Raw genomic sequence first — 19,196 nt, 5'->3', positions numbered from 1 at the left:
AGATTTAGAGGATTGATTTTGAGTTTTCATTTCGTGAGCTTGCTTATAATTTTAGAGAGCCCATAAAGTGATATTATTAGGAATGGCTAACATCCTTATATTATGTAATTTTGTTGCTTCTTCAATGTAAAAAGTTAGAACTTTAAATCTTTCAGTGTATATGGAAATTTTTACTACAAACTTCTGCTCTCAAAATGAGCTGTAATATTTGGGGAGTAGCTGTTGCACTACTCCAGAAAAGAATATTTGAAAATAATTCAAAGCTTCTAAGGATATGTTGATTGCCAAAGTACCTCACCTTACCAGAGGACTTAAGCCTTTGTTATCCTCATTGGAGATAAAGCTTCAGTTGTGTTAATACAGAATTATAGGCTAGAGTCATGGAAGTATTTTAAAAAGAAACCTGGTGAAACATACCTTATTCCAAACAGCAATCAAATTGGTTATTACAAAATACTGATATTTGGCCTATTACATATACAAATTTTTCAGGCAAAATTGATAATTTTACTCTTTACATGCTTTTGTACTTCCTGTATATGTGTGCATACACCCCATAGGAAATGTGCTTAGTGTATTTATAGGTGGTTCATCTAATGAAAAGGCTACATATATGATTGGATCACTTGTTTATTCTCTTGAGTTTCTGTTGCTTCAACACAGATTATTAAATTCCGTGGTTTAGCCACCGTTTTTAAATCAAGCTTTCAATTCACATACTGATAGCCAATGTGTGGCTTGTGGTTTACAATTGATTTCAATTACTTAATGCTTTATTAGAGACAGGTTTTCTACTTAAAACCAATGAGTGATTTCAGTGTGAATTGTCTGACAACTCACTGTCCTTTCAGTGCTCTGGCTCAGACAACTAAACAAAACCATAGACCCAGCTCTTTGAAAATGGTAATGGAGTTAATATGAAAAGAGGAAGACTCCATCTGCTTACTTTCAATTCCCAGCCTCACCCTGCCAGCTCAGGGATTTCTAGTAAGACTGAAATTGGACAATATTTACAGAATTTGGCATTTCTAATTAATGCTTATGTTTAGGTAAATAAAGCTGGTGAGGGGCTGGAGAGATGGCTTAGTGGTTAAGAACACTAAGTACTGTTCCTTTATAGGACATTTAAGAACTCAAACCGGATTGCCTGGACCATTTAGCAAGGGAGGACAATGATACCAGGCAGATTATAGGCCTTACATAGGAACAATTAGTCAAAAAAATCTCATTCTTTATATATCCAAAACAATAATGCTAGAGACAATAATTTGGTATACAAGTCAATTTATAAATACAAGTGCTCAGTGTCCTCAATTTAATCCTCGAGGACTTACCTTAATAAATAATACCTTTACTATATCTTAATAAATAAAAAGGGGGAGTTATCCCTGTATGCTAAATAATGCTCCTTTTATTTCAATTTTAAAATTTGGATGCCAAAGTTTATGGCACCTTACAACTAGGCATACTTCTGCCTAGGTGAAATAGAGAGATCCACATATTGACATGATCCTGTCCAGATATTTTATCTGGGGAAGAGGGAATGTTTTTGTTTTTTCTACAGGATGCTACAAGAGTGTGCCAGCTGCCTGAGTGGCTGGTGAGACTTGCTGATCCTGGTTGCATAAAGATTCAGCTCTCCTGGTTCGGGTCACTGGAGTCATTCCTCTGCCCTGAGAGGGAGATGGAAGATTCCCCCTCATCTTTTGTCATCACAGAGATTTTGGCGTTGCTGCAGTCAGTGTTACTGCTGCGTGTGTCCCGTCCCATTGTGGCCTGCTCTCTGACCCTCGGTGCACTGCTGCTTGCTGGAGAAGACTGGACTCCAGCCGTTGCTGCCCCCCTCATTCCCATGGTGACTCTTGCTGCCTTAACTGGTGTTGTCATCTTGCAGTCTGTAGCTTCACAGGAATGCCACCTGTGTAAAGCTGCTGTGGACTGGGGAACTCTGTCCTGGTTATGCAGATCTCAGACATGGTTCCATTGCCAGCTGGTTGTTCCAGAAAAGAATGGCTGATCCTGAACTGTCCTGGGAAAGACCTTGTTATTTTCGCTGCTATTGTAGGAGTCATTTACTGCTATAGCCATTGTGTCTACAGTGTCTGGAGTTACCCTCCCCCATTCTATTGTTAGACAAGCACAGTGGGTGAACTTTCTGGAGTAGTTGCTAACAATTGGGAATTCTGAATTTTATTATAGGAGTGGCTTGACTACGGCCCTTGGTGGTAACAGCTGAAGAGAACCAAATGAGGTGCCCACTACTTATCGGGAGTGGCACTGTTTGGTGCAGCCCTATGCTGTGGATTAGTGTTCATGCTATGGTTGGTTTGCAAACTCAGATCTCTTATATTTTTGGTTGTGAGCCTAGCCTTTAACGGCTGAGCCATCTCTCCAGCCCGCAAACTCAGATCTCAACAGAAACGTGACAAGGTCGTTGTCACTCAAGCACTTGTGGCCATTGAACAAGGGGCCTCCCCTAAAATTTGGTTATCTATCTTCAAAAATTAGTCGGTATCTGAGTTCTCTGCTCTTGCACCCCCTGGATCTGTGGATCCATTGCACTGGGATGAGAGAGACTCAATGATTCTTTGATCAGCCCTTCCACATCGCTGAGGATTCCTCAGTGCACGCAATAGGGCGATCATGATTTCCCCACTAACTCATTTTCTGGCTGGCCTCCTTTTACAGTTCGCCCTAGGTCATTTAACAGTTACTGTCACACAGCACTGTGGTATCCAGAGATGGGCAACTTTCCTCATGCACAGTACACGGGACCCGGTGGCGACAGTTTTACCCTTCGATAAGGCTGTGACATAGACAAACGACCTAAGACAGGAGTGACAGCAGATGGAAGTAACTGCAGGGACCTAGACCAGCCTAGACAATAATTTATTGATTATTAATAAAATAATAAGGGGGAGATGTAGAGGGCCGCAATAACATTCGCCACCACTACATGGCGCTGGCTTCCACTGCGCCCCACATAGAAGGCCAAGATAGTTTCGCCATTAAAAGATGGCGCTGGCCTCTGCTGCGCCAGCCGACTTCCTTTCAGGAAGTTAACTGTGTGCGCATGTGCAAGAGTGGCTTCGTGCCAGGTCTTTGCCCACTCGGAGGCGTGCCTAATGAGATCATGGGTAAGTGACCAATCAGGTGTGGATGCGCCACGCTAGGGTGTATATAAGCCGCGCCATGCTGGCGCCCCGCCGCCCTCTATTATTAATAAATAATAAGCATTTTGGCTACAGAAGGATTCGTGTGTTCCCGCGTATTCTTGCTGGCGAGAGGTCGTGCGGGACAGACACATGCTTTAGTAATCCTGTAAGTCAAGAAGCTTATTGTAAACATTCTAAATCCATGCTGCTCTATCATTCCCCTTGCATTGAAGGGAAGCCAGCTGGCTGACTGTTCTGGTATGTTGAATGGAACAGGGAATAGTTATACTTTATAGTCACTGATTGGCTGACATTTAATATTTTTGCCTTAATATTTCTTTACAGTTTTAGCCTACAGAACCTTTCAGTGGTTGAGGCACTTCGGGCAACTTTCATAGAGTCATATGAAAACAAGAAGTAAGAACTGTGTGGTACAATGAAAGACAGCCTGGTTCCTGGTTGAACTAAGGCTAGAAATCCCGGTGACACTGAAGAGACAGTACGCATTTCGCCTGACTCCTGGGAAACTAGGCAGATCACAAGCGCAGAGCCCTCCATAGATTCATGGCCATCAGTCACAGAAGGGTAATGCCTCAAGTCCCTCCACAGGTAGAGGACATGGCCTGTGGTCTCATAGACTCAAGACAGATCTCCATTTTAATGAGGTCCCAAAGGCCTGGAGGCTTAGCCAATAACCTTTTCTTCCTACATATTTCACTCTTCAAAAGGTACTTAATCGCAAGTCCACCCTAAGAAGTGGGGTACTGTTTTAATCATTCACTTTTCACCATGTCGATAAATATCGTAAAACCATGGACTGCCTCATTTTATTGGGATTCGCCATGGTAAGCCACAGAGAAGGCCTTAGACTACAGAGCCAGCATCTAATCTCCTGCAGAAGGCCTCCCTGCTCTCCCAGCCACAGCAACCACTACAACCAAGCCAAACCAAGCCCCCCCTCACCAAGCCAAAGCCTCTCCTCAAAGGACCAGCTAGAGGCCCCCTTCCTTCCCCTTCAGCCCAGGACTAGATCCAGTTCCATGGGCCCCAACTCCATTCTCAACACTTCTGTGGCATTCAGGGGCACCTGGATGCCTAAGAGCATAAGAACCAGACAGCCCCTGCCTTGTTGCAGGCCCAAGGAACCTCCCCAATCCCTCAGGCAGCTCCAGTGGTCCTGTGCCTCAGACTACATTTGATCCCCACCAGAGCAGTGTCCCTTGACTTCCCATACAACCACTGCTCGATGGGATAAGTGCAGTCATCTCCCGCATCCTGCCTATTGCAGCCTTGCCCTGTGGCAGAGTGGACATGGGACTCACGCAACCCTACACTGAAGAATTTTACACTATTTTTAGCTGACTAGTTTAAATCAGTCTCATCTGTTCAAAACTCTTTTACTTTTAAACCTTGAGGAGACTCTATTCAGAACTTAAATCTAAAACTTAAATAAGAAAAAGACTGCTAAAGACAGGATTAAACAATGGAACCCTCCTTGCTTGACATGTTTACATTTAGTTCTCTTTACTCTGGTCACATCACTACCTAATATCCACATATGGCCCCACATGGGGATTTTCTGATCACTAGTCAGTCACATTTCTTGTTAAAAGGTGAAGAGATCTGAGGCTCACGTCTCTTGAATATACCCTGTATAATAGCTAAGGTGGCAGTCCTTTGACTAAGATCTGAGCTGAGGTCTTTCATTAGTAAATCCTTTCCATTGTGTCTCTCTGTAGCGGTTGGATGGTGCCTTTAAGTGACTTTATGTTTTGTATAGTTTTCAGAGGGATTCTAAGTCTGTTCCAATATGCTTTTTGCTCTGCACTGGCAGGATAGAATCCTGTGATAAATCACTAAAGTGTTTTGAGGACATTCCCCAAATGATGGGCATAATGTGTTGTAGATTTATGAGTTCATGTCTAATTTACTTTTAAGCTTAAGTGTTTGACATCATCATTGATAGTTTCTCTGTTAATGCTGCAGAATACAGAGAAGTTGTGCGCTGAATAATTTTGTACATTGTATTTTAGACACTGTTTCTCACTGATGCTCAACTGAGATGAGCAAACACCATACAATTAGCTTTGGAAACCCAATCACCTCAAACAAGGTGGTTTTTGCCTACAAGTCTAGCTTTATAATTGATGACTTGTCAATACAGAACCATTGCTTCCTAATGAGTCAGCATAGTAAAGAGGATACATTGAAATTGCAAAAGTTGCTTGGAACAGGAAGAAAAACCTCATTTTTTGAACATCCTGTTTTGCCTCATCATGTTATTTGTATCCTAATCCATTGCCCTCTTCCCTTTAGACAAAGTCTTATTTAAATAAACAGACAAGTCTTGTGGAGTGGGGAACCTCTCTATAGATAAGACCACAGAGACATCGATAAACTATTTCTTTTCTGGTGATCGTTATGGATTAGCAGAAATTTATGCTTTTATACCATGACACCTCATATAGTATAATCCTATGAATGATTTGTAGTAATTTTCCACATACTACATGGTTCTTGTTGCTATCAATGAGGTCCAAATGCTGGAGTTTTTTCCTATACTACTTTTAGGAGAGAATTTGTGATATATGTGTTCAGAGTTTGAGTCTGAATTTTCAGAATTTTTTCTATTAAAAATGTTTTATTTTATTTTAATAATATGCATGTGTATGTAGTAGCAGCTTGGTGGTGATGGTGGGTATGCACACATGGGAATGAAGGTGCTGGCATCCAGAGAGTGTGTCTGAGCTCTTGGAGCTGAGTCAGGTGGTTGTGAGCTGCTAGATGTGTTTGCTTTGGCCAAACTCTGATCCTCTGAAAGAGTATTATATTCTCTTCTCTACTGAAGCATCTCCTCAGTCCTGGAAAAAACTTTTTCGTTCATTTTCCTTGTTTGTTTTTTGTTTTTTTTTTTTTCTTGGAAACAGGTTCTCACTATGTGTTAGTTTTCTGTCTAAGCTCCACTCCCACAAGTACTTGGTAACAGCCAGGAATGCCTGGCACTATAAAAGGGGATGCTTGTCCCCTCCTCATTCTCTTACTCTCTTCCTTTCTTGCTTCTTGTTCTTGCCCTGCCTCCCCTCTTCCCCTTTGTCCCTTCTCTCCCCATTCTCCTTCCCCTTTCCCTTCACATGCTCATGGCTGTTCTTTACTCCTCTCCTCTTCTACTCTTCTCTCATTAAACATTTCCACATGGAACCTTTTTGTCCCATTGTGGTTTGTCTGGATGCGAAATGAGATTTCTACCCCAACATTCTGTAGTCCTGGCTGGACTGAAACACTCTTTGCTACCCAATCACATGTACAGTTAACGGCAATTTAATATATTTTCATGATAATATTTGAGTATGTGAAACAAGATTCTTGTTGGTTTCAGTGAAATATGAACGTGTACATATGAATATGCTCTCCATGTTTATGTCAGCTCAATCTAGGCTATAGTCATCATAAAGGAGGGAACCTCGATTAAGAAAATGCTTCCCCATAAGATCAGGTTTTATTTTTATTTATCAAGCTTATAGGGTGTTATTTCAGTGATTTATACAGGAGGGCCCAGGCTGTTGTGGGTGTGGCCACCTCTGGCCTGGTGGTCCTGGGCTGTATAACAAAGCAAGCTGAGGAAGCCAGTAAGCAGCACCACTGTTTGACCACTGTACCAGTTCCTGCTTCTAGGTTGCTACCATGTTTATGTTCCTGTCCCAAGTTCCTTCAGTGATTGATTACCAAGTGGAAGTGTAAGGCAAATACACTCTTTCCTCTGCAACTTGCTTCAGTGTTTCGGCACAGTGATAATAACCCTAACTAGGGCAATGAGTATCAATGCAAGTGTGGAGAAATGTATCACTTGCCTTGTATTTGGCCTTTTAGTAGAAGTTGTCGGGGGTTTAATTTCCGGAAAACTTGGTTTGTTTACTTCTAGTTTGTTCTTATTTCTTTTTTTAAAATTAATTTATTTATCTTATGTATGTAAGTACACTGTCACTCTCTTCAGACACACCAGAAGAGGGCATCAGATCTCATTACAGAGCTGATCTGAGCTACCATGTGGTTGCTGGGAATTGAACTCAGTACCTCTGGAAGAGCAGTCAGGGCTCTTACCCACTGAGACATCTCTCCAGCCTCAGTTCTTTTTGGTAATATAGAGATCAGTATTTTTGGAAGATTCTTCAACTCCAGTTCTCATTCCTTTCGTGTGGTGTTTGTCAAAATTATGGCTGTTCTTCAGCCACTCCTCTGGAGTTGACAGATTATTCTCAGAGAGGAAAGAATCCCATTGGGGGAAGTAGCAGGTATTTGTAAATTTTGTTCTCTTCAGATATTTATTTCATTAATTTCCACTACTTGGGAAGTGACTTTGCCTTGGGACAACTTTTTATAGAAAACATAATTTTAGTTTCTTGTGTGGCTTGCTTGGTTTTGCATTTTTCCTTAATAATTGACAACAAACCCACAGCCTCTTCAATGACAGGCAAGTGCTGCACCCCTGATGCATATCCACAGCCTTAGCATCTTTCTCAGTGTCAGAGTTGATACCCTCCTTATTATACCATCAATAAGGATTTTCTCACTGGCTTTTCACAGCAGAAACTTTGGTGAGCATACCGTGCTCTTAAATGAATAATCAAATGAATTGTTATTATTTTTTATTTCTCACTTATTTTTCCTTTATTTATTCATTTTTTTAAGAACTGAGACTAGGGTTCTGAAGTTGAGGCTGGTCCCGAGCTCATTATATACATGGGGCTAGCCTTGAACTTCTGATTCTCCTCATTGTACCTCCCAGACACTGAAATTAAAGGTGTAATACACCATACCTGGCTTTAAGTTTGAAGATATATTTTATTATTTGTAGAGAAATGGCATGAGGACACTGTTCCCAGCTTGACAGCTTGCAGGCAACCTAGGGTGTTTGTCATTCTAAGCAAACTGAGACCAAGGAAGCAGACTTTCTCAAGCAGAGAATCCTGGTGCTCTGCCAAGTAAGCTGCAAACCTGAGGAAGAGACCTTCCTGTTGCTTTTCCCATGAGAAAGTAACTTTGTTTATAGTTTAATAGACATCTTGATGGGAAGCATGGTGGTGAGCAGAAGCAGAGAGAGCAGTCTGGATATACAACAATCTTCACCTCTCAAAGCTTCCCTCCTGGGACATGTTTCTTCCAGCAAGGCCATACCTCTTAATCCCTTCCAAACAGCACCACCAGCTAGGTGTCTAAATATCAGAGTCTGTGAGGACATTCTCATGCATATGACTACATGTTGTTACATTTAATGACTGCCACATACACATTAGCAGAATGTTCAAGTCTGTTAAAAGTATGTGTATAGATTCAGAGTTTCTTTGAACCAGTCATTATGCAATAGGAATTTCTTTGGCTCTTAAGGGATGAAGACTAGCGAATAAGCCTCTTAAGGAGAATTTATGACATACATCTGGCAATTCTGGGCTTGATAAGGAACACACCATGGAATACCCTGGTACCCGCCTAGAGCAAATTTAAGAGCAAAGTCCACAGAAATAGTAATTTATTCTCAGGGCCTTTTACATATGCCCCTAAAACTTTTAATTGTCTTTCTCACTTCTAGGACTTAGCTGACAACGTCCGTGTGTCTTTAGCCGTTTTTCACGTATATAATATGTCGTTAATACAAATGTCAGAAAGAAAAACCAAATCAAAAGGCATTTCAAAAAGTAGGAGTCATGTGTGTGGATAAAATATGTTTTAAGTGTTAAAGATTCTTATAAATCTTACCAAAGCTAGTTTGACTTTGATAGTGAAGGCTTCATATAATAGTCTTTGATATAATCTTAGAGAATTACAGAAAGAAATGTAAATGTTGCATTAATTTGTGAAAGTTAATGCAGTGGTGGCCTAACTTGTACCTAGAAAAATTTAACTTTGTGCCTCCTTTGATCCAACAATGACTTAACTAGCTGACTAGTTAGTCCCTAAGCTGGGAGCTTGAGACATGCCAGGATCTGGTAACCTTGGTGTTGTATAGTACGGTTAAGTGTTGCATTAAGAATGCCAATGTTGGGGCTAGGGATTTAGCTCAGTGGTAGAGCGCTTACCTAGGAAGCGCAAGGCCCTGGGTTCGGTCCCCAGCTCCGAAAGAAAGAACCAAAAAAAAAGAATGCCAGTGTTTTCTGTCCTCTGACCTTGTCTTCCCTTCTCTGCCCTCATTGCTCTGCTCTTGCCTGCCTGCTTCTACCCAGTCTCCAGGCCCTCACCGCCCCCAAACCTTCTTACCCCTGATCTCTTGCATATAATCATTTCTCAAGAGCACATCTTGGCATGGGTCTGCAGTAAGTAATACTCCTTTATTTATTTTGAATCAACCTCATGTATTAAATTTGTTATCACACTAAGAAGTCCCTTATGTAGATCTTTTAATGAATTTCTTGGGGGTGAATTTTGTTTAGCAGATGTGTTATACTATGTGTGTTTTCTTGAGTGGCTTCTATGACACAGTTTAAGAGTCATTTTAGGTCAGATGACAAAGGGAATATTTTAGTAGACTGTTTAACTAATTAATGGTAACAAGTAAGTGACAGTTGGATTTATTGATGTTTGATGCAAAGTGGATGTTAAGTGTTATTCAGGAGGGCATAGATTCCCCATTGACCCGGATTACAAGTAGAAAGTTGGAAAGTGTTTAAATATGAGACTAAAAGTGTAGGGAGGATGTTCTCTGGACAGACTGCAATGATAAAGCAACCTGAAAAGAACACATTTTGATAAGGCTTACTTGGGAGTATACTTTTGTCTTTTGTTAATTGGACATTTGAGTTTTCAAATTTCCCATTTCCCTTGATAAAATATCAATGAAGAGTACGTTATGGTATAAAACTGACTTTTTTTTTCTCTCCGTACAGAATCTCCGCCTACCATAAGGCGGTGTTGTTGGAGGATGAAATCTGAAAATCATGGCTGGGAAGAAGGCTGTGTTTTAATGAATAAAGATATTTACATATCCAGATAATTTTTGTTAATTTTAGTTCATAATATGGCTTCAGGTAGAATATATTTTCACTGCTCAAAAATTCTAACCTTTAAAGTTAATTTTACTCTCAAAAATTTTGTTCAGAGGAAGTAGATATTCTTGCACAGAACAATTCAATATATTTTTGTTTAGCTCAGCATTGCTAGTAATACTGCGAATTAGGAAAAACATATAAGTATCTAGTACATAGTGTTATTAGTTAATCATCTGTATATAGCAAAACATTTTCTCTTTATGTTTCTAATTTTTGAAAAATACAAAGAACATATAAAATTTACTAATCAGTAAAAGTAAGTTGTTTGCAGTTTGGAAAAGTATACCACTAGTTGTCACCTATAGCTTGGTTGTCACCTATAGCTTGACTTTAAAGGCAAACTAATCTTTACTATATTAATCCTGCCAATCCATGAGTTTGGGAGATCTTTCCATCTTCTGAGATCTTCTTCAATTTCTTTCTTCAGAGGCTTGAAGTTTTTATCATACAGGTCTTTCTCTTGCTTGGTTAAAGTCACACCGAGGTATTTTATATTATTTGGGACTACTATGAAGGGTGTCATTTCCCTAATTTCTATCTCTGCTTCTTTCTCTTTTGTGTAGAGGAAGGCTACTGATTTGTTTGAGTTAATTTTATACCCAGCCACTTTGCTGAAGGTGTTTATCAAGTTTAGTAGTTCTCTGGTGCAACTTTTGGGATCACTGAAGTATACAATCATATTGTCTGCAAATCATGGTATTTTGACTTCTTCCTTTCCAATCTGTATCCCTTTGTTCTGCTTTTGTTGTCTGATTGCTCTGGCTAGAACTTCAAGAACTATATTGAATGAGTAGGGAGAGAGTGGGCAGCCTTGTCTAGTCCCCGATTTTAGTGGGATTGCTTCAAGTTTCTCTCCATTTAGTTTAATACTAGCTATGGGTTTGCTGTATATGGTTTTTACTATCTTTAGGTATGGGCCTTGAGTTCCTGTTCTTTCCAAGAACTTTATCACGAAGGGGTGTTGTATTTTGTCAAATGCTTTCTCAGCCTCTAATGAAATGATCATGTGGTTTTTATCTTTCAGTTTGTTTATATAGTGGATGATGTTGATGGTTTTCTGTGTGTTAAACCATCCCTGGAATGAAGCCTACTTGATCATGATGGGTGATTGTTTTGATATGCTCCTGGTTTCGATTTGCAAGAATTTTATTGAGTATTTTGTGTTGATATTTATAAGGGAAATTGGGCTGAAGTTCTCTTTCTTTGTTGGGTCTTTGTATGGTTTATGAATAAGAGTAATTGTGGCTTCATAGAAGGAATTCGGTAGTGCTCCACCTGTTTCAATTTCATGGAATAGTTTGGATAGTATTGGTATGAGGTCTTCTATGAAGGTCTGATAGAATTCTGCACTGAACCAATCTGGACCTGGGCTCTTTTTGTTTGGAAGACTTTTAATGACTGCTTCAGATTCAATGCAATCCCCATCAAAATTCCAAGCCAATTCTTCATAGAGTTAGACAGAACAACTTGAAAATTCATCCGGAATAGCAAAAAAGCCCAGGGTAGCTAAAACTATCCTCAACAATAAAAAGATTTGTGGGGAAATCACTATCCCTGAACTCAAGCAGTATTACAGAGCAATAGTGATAAAAACTGTATGGTATTGGTATAGAGACAGACAGATAGACCAGTGGAATAGAATTGAAGACCCAGAAATGAACCTACACACCTATGGTCACTTAATTTTTGACAAAGGAGCCAAGGAAAAAAGACAGCATTTTCAGAAAATGGTGCTGGTTCAAATGGAGGTAAGCATGTAGAAGAATGCAGATCTATCCATTCTTATCACCCTGTACAAAGCTTAAGTCCAAGTGGATCAAGGACCTCCACATCAAACCAGATACACTCAAACTTATAGAAGAAGAAGTGGGGAAAAACCTCGAACACATAGGCACTGGAGAAAATTTCCTGAACAAAACACCAATAGCTTATGCTCTAAGATCAAGAATCGACAAATGGGATCTCATAAATCTGCAAAGCTCATATAAGGCAAAGGACACAGTTGTAAGGACAAAATGGCAACCAACAGATTGGGAAAAGATCTTTACTAATCCTACAACCAACAGAGGGCTCATATCCAAAATATACAAAGAACTCATGAAATTAGACGACAGGGAGACAAATAAACATATTAAAAAATAGGGCTCAGAGCCAAACAAAGAATTCACAACTGAGGAATGCCGAATGACTGAGAAACACCTAAAGAAATGTTCAACATCTTAAGTCACAAGGGAAATGCAAATCAAAACAACCCTGAGATTCCACCTCACACCAGTGACTGCCTAAGATCAAAAACTCAGGTGACAGCAGATGCTGGGGAGAATGTGGAGAAAGAGAAACACTCCTCCATTGTTGGTGGGATTGCAGACTGGTACAACCATTCTGGAAATCAGTCTGGAGGTTCCTTAGAAAATTAGACTTTGAACTACCTGTGAACCCAGCTATACCTCTCTTGGGCCGATACCCAAAAGATACCCTAATATATAACAAAGACACATCCTCCACTCTGTTTCAAGCAGCCTTATTTATAATAGCCAGAAGTTGGAAAGAACCCAGATGCCCTTCAACAGAGGAATGGATACAAAAAAAGTGGTACATCTACACAATGGAATACTACTCAGCTATCAAAAACAATGACTTTATGAAATTCATAGGCAAATGGATGGAACTGGAAACTACCATCCTGAGTGAGGTAACCCAATCACAGAAAAACACACATGGTATGCACTCATTGATAAGTGGATATTAACCCAAATGTTCGAATTACCCTAGATGCACAGAACACATGAAACCCAAGGAGGATGACCAAAATACGAATGCATCACTCCTTCTTAAAAGGGGAATAAGAATACCCTTGGGAGGGGATAGGGAGGCAAAGTTTAGAACAGAGGCAGAAGGAACACCCATTCAGAGCCTGCCCCACATAAATGAAGCAAAGAAGTGCAGGCCGCCAGGAACCGGATGTAGATCTCTGCTGAGAGACACACCCAGAATACAGCAAATAGGCGAATGCCAGCGGCAAACCACTGAACTGAGAATGGATCCCCATTGAAGGAATCTTAGAAAAGACTTAATAAGCTTGAAGGGGACTGAAGTCATGAGCCACGTAGTCACGAGCCAGGGTTTCCCACTGTGCTTCCCAGATATTTTCTACCTGGAGAACTTGGGTATATAAGAGGTGAATAAAGCTACAGGAGACTCTCACTCTTCTTTCTCTCTCTCTCTCTCTCTCTCTCTCTCTCTCTCTCTCTCTCTCTCTCTCTCCTTTCTTCTCTTCCTCTCCTGACTTGACACGATAGATACAAAAAAAAAAAAAAGCTTGAAGGGGGTTGAGATCCCATATGAACAACAATGCCAACCAACCAGAGCTTCCAGGGACTAAGCCAGTACCCAAAGAGTGTACATGGACTGACCCTGTGCTCCAACTGCATAGGTAGCAATGAATAATCTAGTAAGAGCACCAGTGGAAGGGGAAGCCCTTGGTCCTGCCAAGGCTGAATCCCCATTGAATGTGATAGTTGGGGGGAGGGCTGTAATGGGGGGGAGGATGGGGAGGGGAACACCCATATAGAAGGTGAGGGGAAGGGTTTAGGTGGATTTTGTCCTGGAAACCAGGAAAGGGAATAACAATTGAAATGTAAATAAGAAATACCCAAATTAATAAAGATGGAGAAAAAAAGCAAACTAATCAAAACAGTGTGAAAAACATGAAATTGTATTTGTAAGTGTGTTGGGATTTTAAAGTTATTTTTGGGGCAGGGAGCTGTACCTGCTGTTTATTGGAATGTCTTTCCTTGGTTGTAGGATGAGCACCTGGCTGCCTTGTTCAAGAAGCTGGAGGAACCGTTTGTTCTGTTAAGCAGGCGGATGGGACACTGCAATATTTAGAGGAATTGCTATCTATATTAATGGTTAGAGATGTTGAGTGCTTTTTACTGGTTTTGTGCCCAATTTTATCATGAACTTTTTAAGATTAAGAAAAAATTGTTTTAATCTTCAGTTACTTATAGCCTGACTTATTTACTTTTCTGTTGCTATAATGAAATACAATGACCATGTCAGTTTATGGAAGAGTTTATTTTGGTTGGGCTTCCATGAGACCATCATGGCAGGGCGCTGAGAGATCACATGTTAAACCCCAAATATGAAGCAGAGAGAGTGAACAGGAATTGGGGTAGTCAATATATACTAGCCTCAGAGCTAGCCCCTAGCAATGTATAGCCTGTAAAGTCACCACCAGGGTTCAGACATTTGAGCCTATTGGAGATATTCTCATTCAAACCACCACATTTCCCTCCCAGGCTCCAAAGGCCATTGTTATAATACGAAGTATATTTAATCCTACTTCAGAAGTCCCTATGGTCTCCCACAGTCTCGATAAAACCCTGTGAATTCAAAAAGTGAATTAATTTCAACATACAATGGAAAAGATATATATTACTATTTCCTAAAAGGGGGAATGGGGGCATAGTCAGAAAACGCTGGACCAAGCAAGACTGATAATACAGCATGTAAACATAAAGTCCCCTAGGTCAGACTTCCCACCTGTGGGTCATGACATATTTACAGGGGCTCCCTATGACCATCTGTAAACATATATTTACATTATGATTCATGACAGTAGCAAAATTACAGTTATGAAGTAGCAACAAAGATAATTTTATGGTTGGGTTCACCACAACACAAGGAATTGTATTGAAGGGTCGCAGCATTAGGAAGGTTGAGAACCAGGTCTCTAGCTTAATATCTGATATCGGAGGCTTAGATGGCACCATCCCTCCATCTTTCTGCCTGTAAAATATATCTCTTCCAGGCTGGTTCTATCCCATGTAAGCAACTCTCCCTGGCAGAAATCACAGATTTGGCGCTTCCAACACCTTGGACCCTGTACAAGTATCCCAGGCTTCACTTCATCTCTCAGGGTCTTCATGCAGGAACTCAGGATTAGGGTTGGCCCTGAGGTCCTTTGGGGTGCATGCTTGTGATTTCCTAGAGAAAGATCTGTTTTTTCTTGCTTGAGAAAGGATACATACATAGCAGAGAACATTTTTGGATTTGTCAAAGAAGGTCAGGAAAGGGCCATAATTGTCAGCCTAGAAAGGGTATCACCAAGTTACCCCTTTGTATTGGTTGCCTCTTCTACCAGTTCTATCTACTCTTCCTGGGTCTAGTCTCTGGAATGAATGAGTAATTTGTCTTGTGGGTTGGTGAAGATATCTGGAAATTTTAATTTTTATATAGTTTTAGCTATGAACTCCCTGTCTGAAGACTTATCTGCTGTGAAGATTTGAATAGGAATGACCACCATAGGCTTATATGCTTGAATGCTTGTAGTATAAGGAGTGGCACTATTAGGAGGTGGGGCCTTGTTGGAGTATGTGTGGCCATGTTGGAGGAAGTGGGTCACTGGGAAAGTGGGCTGTGAGGCCTTTATATCCAAGCTATGACCAGTGTCGACACAGTCTCCTGCTCCTGCCTTCAGGTGAAGATGTAGAACTCTCAGCTCCTTCTCCAGCACGATGCCTCCCTGAATGCTGCCGTGCTTCCCACCATGGCAATAATGGACTAAACTTCTGAGAGTGTAAGCCAGCCCAATGTCAGTTTTCCTTATCAAAGTTGACTCAGTAATGGTGTCTCTTCACAGCAATAAAACTGTAAGACACCTATTCACCTACTTTTTTTTTTTTTTTGCCCAGTGAGATTGTTCCATCTGTTTCTGGCCCCCAATTATTTATTTATTTATTTAATTTTATTTTCCTTTTTTTTAATACCAAATAATTTCTTTCTGACTTTTCATTTACCCAATCTAGATTTATTCCTTTCTGATCATTTTAGCACTTGTCTTTCCTTATTGAGTACTACTACACAAATTTTTGTTAATTTTGAGTCTTCTTGATGGTCATAGTTGTGTATGTTTGCCCCCAATTGACAGCAAGTTGCTGTCAATATGTATGTCAGTGTCATTTTTTTTTAACCTGTGCAGTTGACTGATGCATATTTGTCATTTAAGATCTCTTCATATATCACTGTGCTTGATTGCCTGGTTGTCTTCATATTGGTTTATATGATTTCACCTTGTTTCTCTGGGTCCATCGCTAATTAATTAATTAACTAATTAATTAATTAACATGAGTACACTGTAGCTGTCTTCAGACACATCAGGATAGGGCATCAGATCCCATTACAGATGGTTGTGAGCCACCATGTGGTTGTTGGGAATTGAACTCAGGACCTCTTATCCACTGAGCTATCTCTCCAGACCAGGTCCATGCCTCTTAAGGTATGTGCAATATTAGCCCTCTTTAGTCCTTACTATAGTTCCTTGTTATATAGACATAAGGTAGAGCTCCATTTTCATTACTGTATTAATTGTACTGTTGTGGTCTCTGTGATGACTGAATCTAACTATTTTATTTATTCGTTGAGTTAAAGTTAAGTATTAATCAATCAAAATATTTGCTTAACGAGAGCAGATCATACTGTTTATAATTACAAGTTTTGCTGGTAAAGTGTTACGTCAGAGTGGATCCTGGTACAGCTTTTAGAGTTAGCCTGTAGAAAATGCAAAAATTTTCTTCAACTTACCTTGGCAAATTTAATTTCTTAGACTTTGGTCATATATACTCTGAGAAGCTAAGAATGTTAAAAACAAAATCACTGCTTTTTATATTCACTACTTAAGAAACTCTTCAATTCTCTATAGCACCTTATGTGGGAAAAAGCGAAGGAGGAAAAGAGTGCAGTGGTACAATTTTAATTCTTATATTTGGTCTGAAGTTTCTTTTTTCTTTGTTTCCTTCTGGTGTTTGATTTAGGACATTAAGGTCCTTTCAGATTCTTTCACTAGTAGGGAGGGGCTGACTGTACAAAGAACCTTGGCTTTTGTGTTTTGAGCCCTTTAGGTCTTTTACTGTCCTGTATAGCCTTCAGCCTGTGTATTGATCTTACACAGCCTGCAGTGTAAGCAGTTGAGAGAGCTGGTCTTGCTACCTGTGTCCTGTGCCCTGTTTAGAAGTGGAGGGATGTTGGAAATCAAAGTGTGCACGGGAAGGTTGACTTGGGAGGGAGATGCCTAGATCAGCCCATTGTTATCTGTGAGAAAGCTTTGGAAAGGTACCTGCTGTGTTTTCAGTTGCTAATTTTCAGTTGTGAAGGCCTCATCTCAGGCAACCTTGACTTCCTGTCCTTCTTTTTTTTCTCTCAGACTCAGGGAACCCCAACTATGTTGTTGCATTGGTGCCACCTTGTGTCCCAGCTCAGGGCTGGTGTGCTACCTCTGGTTGCCTAGGTTTGCTTGGGACTTGGGCAGGGGGCCTCTCAGTTAGCTCTCTGTACACCCTTTAGACTCATGCTTAATGTCCACCCTGAAGCAGCTTTAGAGTGAAGCCCTAGTTGTTAATATTGAGTGGATGGGGGTGGATTTCTGTATCGGGTTACTTCGGTTCTAAGCCAGACATGGGTTTGTCAATTTGTTACTAAAATTTCCAACCCTAACAACCCATGTAAAAGACACACAATCCAAATATTTTAATTATAAATTATATGCCTAGATTGGGCATATCTAATACAATACTAACTTATTTCCCAATTCTAAGACTCCTTATTACTTCTGATTTCTCCCAGCCACATGATTCTGCTGCATAGTGGCTTCCTTCTCTCCTCTTCCTTCTCTCTTTTTCTCCTTCTACCTGCCACCCACTCCTGAGCCTCCAGTCGCACCTTTCCTATCCACTACGCAATCATAGGCTCTAACCTTTTATTGACCTATTAAAGTGGAGAGAAGGTTCACATAGCATCACCTAAGTACATGATGCTCTGCTTGTGGGGGTGGGGTCAACTCCTCTTGAGGAACCAATATGAACAATAATATACAAGCAGCATCAAGCCAAACCACTACAGTTTACTCGTAAGATCTCAGTTTTTAGTACAAAATCCAATAATGTTAGTTGTTTAAATGTGTGTCTTACTATATTTCTTACACAGCTGTTTTCCAAATGTGGGTTGGTCTGGTGAGCTGTACCAGCATAGAGTATTCATAGTTAACAGTGTATTTTCTTGCCACCAATACATGAATTTTTGTTGGATATTCTAAAGAGTCATAATGGTTTTACACAGGAAAGCTAATTGTCAGAGTTTTGTTTTGTTTTAGAGTCAGGGTTTTCTGTATAGCCCTGGCTGTCCTGGAACTCACTTTGTAGACCAGGCTGCCTTCAGACTTACAGAGATGTGCCTGCCCTCTGTCTCTGAATGTTAGGTTTAAGTCCTGTGCCCAGCTTGATATTTTTCTTTGTCATTCTCTCTTTCTCTCTCTCTCTCTCTCTCTCTCTCTCTCTCTCTCTCTCTCTCTCTCTCTCTCTCTTTTGCCCCAGTCAATGGATTTTATTTGGTCACAGGGTCACAGGCCAGGTATGGCCCCAGCTTTATTTGAGCTTCTTTGGGGCTCAGGTTGTTGGAGTGGCCGAACTTCTTGTAACAGTTGACTACACTGTGTGCAGGCATGAGTAGCACTTGTGGCAGATCATCTTGTCACAATTGTAATTCTGGACAAGGTGACAAAGAGATGACTCGATGATGCCACTGTGTAGACGCAGAACCAGGTACAAGGTGGACTCTTTCTGGATGTTGTAGTTGGACAGGGTGTGGCCATCCTCCAACTGTTTGCCAGCGAATATCAGCTCTGCTGGTCAGTGGGATGCCTTCCTTGTCTTGGATCATTATTGATAGTGTCACTGGGCTCGATCTCAAGAGTAATGGCCTTGCCCATTAGGATCTTCATGAAGATCTGCATGTTGGCATCTGCTACTTGGCCACCTTGTTGAAGAGAAAGAGTGGTTTGGGGTTTTTGGGATTTTTTGTTTGTTTGTTTTGTTTTTTCTTTTTAATACTTAGATCATTTTGTTGACTTCTTGGTGTTTGTTGAGGGCTGGTATAATTTGCATTTTAAATATATTTACCTGGATCTTCAGTGCTTGCTCTGTCCTTTATCTTAACAGGCAGGTGTCCT

The 19,196-nt window shown here is 40.5% G+C and overlaps 1 pseudogene; it reads right to left on the bottom strand.

The window, feature by feature from the left end:
• The window catches only part of LOC148006397 (polyubiquitin-B-like), a 674,037-nt pseudogene extending 655,057 nt beyond the window's left edge, over positions 1–18,980 (bottom strand).
• Between the last annotated feature and the right edge of the window lie 216 nt (positions 18,981–19,196).

Source organism: Rattus norvegicus, chromosome 3 (genome assembly GCF_021556685.1).
Source record: "Rattus norvegicus strain SHRSP/BbbUtx chromosome 3, alternate assembly SHRSP_T2T, whole genome shotgun sequence".
NCBI classification, from domain to species: Eukaryota; Metazoa; Chordata; class Mammalia; order Rodentia; family Muridae; genus Rattus; species Rattus norvegicus.
This window is presented reverse-complemented; position numbering and strand designations above follow the sequence as displayed.